This window comes from Halyomorpha halys, unplaced genomic scaffold, assembly GCF_000696795.3.
Source record: "Halyomorpha halys isolate HHAL.00 unplaced genomic scaffold, Hhal_1.1 Scaffold555.1, whole genome shotgun sequence".
Lineage (NCBI taxonomy): Eukaryota > Metazoa > Arthropoda > Insecta > Hemiptera > Pentatomidae > Halyomorpha > Halyomorpha halys.
This window is the reverse complement of record NW_027116372.1, coordinates 233,995-235,872: the sequence shown is the minus strand read 5'-3', so window position 1 is coordinate 235,872 and position 1,878 is coordinate 233,995. Positions and strand designations below refer to the sequence as shown.

General features: G+C 30.0%; 1 protein-coding gene across 1 annotated transcript in view; it reads left to right on the top strand.

Moving 5' to 3' along the window:
• The window catches only part of LOC106684199 (uncharacterized), a gene marked incomplete in the record, with an annotated part of 117,711 nt that overhangs the window by 8,765 nt on the left and 107,068 nt on the right, over nt 1–1,878 (top strand).

The window sequence follows — 1,878 nt, the reverse complement described above, 5'->3', positions numbered from 1 at the left end:
TACGAGCAGTTTCTTGTCGTTTCAGTCTTGTGTGTGGATTCCAAGTAAGTCTCTTGTCAAGATGGAGTCCTAAGTATCGAATCTGTTCAACAGGCATTAGTTGTGTATTTAGAAAGGATACTGTAGGACAGGAAGGCAGAGGTTTACGACTGAGAGTAAAGGTGATCTGGTGGGATTTGTCAGGATTTTAAAATATTAACTTAACTCTCAAAACATTAAAAAGACAATTAATTTTTCATTCGAAGCTCTGTATCTTTAAAACTAACAACAACACTAGAAAAAATAATAGAATAATAATTAAAGTAGAGTAAATTTTCTAAAATATAAGCATTAATAGACCAATTTACGTTCAATAGTTCTCGAGTTATAGATATTTAAAAATTAACATTTCGTACAAAATGCATTGAAAAATCAGTATTTACCATTCGACATACAGGAGTCTATTAGCACTCAAATTAAACCTAGTTTAATGTATAACAAAGTATTTTCTAACGTTTATCTTCGTAAGAGTTGTAGTCTTCATGATATTCAACAAAATAAATTCACAAATTTTGATTTATCATTCTTTGAACAAAAATTATTTTCGATATTAATTTCGAACATTTCATAAATTGTCTAAATTTCTATATTTTTTCTTCTTTACAAGCCTAGAAATTAAAATTTTATTTATCGATAAGTATTATTACAATCTACCACAGACTTGGATAATGAGTAATATTGCTTAATTGAACGCATTCATACCAAAAATAAAAATAGAAAAAAAATTATATAAAAGTGAATTAATAAAATCTCTGTACGATATAAACAGAAAAATAAATAAAATGAACATAATCGAATTATGTGAAATAAATTATATACAATCTCGACCTGAGGCATCCTGAGCCTTTGTCCTGGGGAAAAAAGGGATGTGAAGGTCATGGGTGTAGTGTTCTGTTGGAAACGTAATAGGGTGCATTGACTATGGTTCTAAAGATTTTGGGCTGAAAGGATTGGATATATTTGATGTTCGAAGGTTTAGCTGTTCTCCAAAGTTCAAATCCGTAGGTCCTGACAGGTCGGAGTATAGTCTTTTAAATTAGTAGTTTGTTTTCTAGTGAGAGATGAGAGGTCCGGCTGAGCAGTCGGTATAGTTGGATGAATCGTAAGTTTAGCTTTTGTCTTCTAAGTCTAGACTGTTGGTTCCAGGTGAATCTTTAGTCTAAAAGACTAGAAATATTACCTTTTTTGATTTGTGGGAAACTTCACAATATTTTTCTCTTAAATATGAGAAGTCTATTTGCATTAGCTTTAGTCAATGCCTAAGTTTCGGATCCATAAGTGAGGGCTGAACTATGACGTCATTTAATGAAATTCCATTAAATCAAATGATATTTGATAATATCACGTTACAACTAATATGATAATATGAAACAAATATGATTACATTTGCTCACGTGATTGTGAACACCACAAAGAAAAGTGTACGGCTTGCTTTGCTAACATTTACACTCCCTAGCTAGAATCCTTGAGAACCTGTTGCCAGTTTTTTCTCACCTGTGGGATGTGTTATACATTTTGTTATTGCGTCGGCTTATTTCACATAGTTGTGAAACAATTTATATTTCGTTATTTAACAATTAAAGATGTGACAAATATATTACTTTTTGTTTTAAAACAAAAAAATACAATTTTTCCAGATTAATATTTTTGTTACAATCTAATCGTAAATATGTTTTTTAATTGAGTTAAAATACCTAGAATTCTCAATAGGATTATCGTTACTTTTGTAATTGGCAAAAACATAATAATTTAAGTCTCAAATTTGAGGTTTTAGGTTTCAAAAACGAATTTTTAAAAAATAGGTTATTTTGGCGACTGTTATACTGTGTCCACAGTATG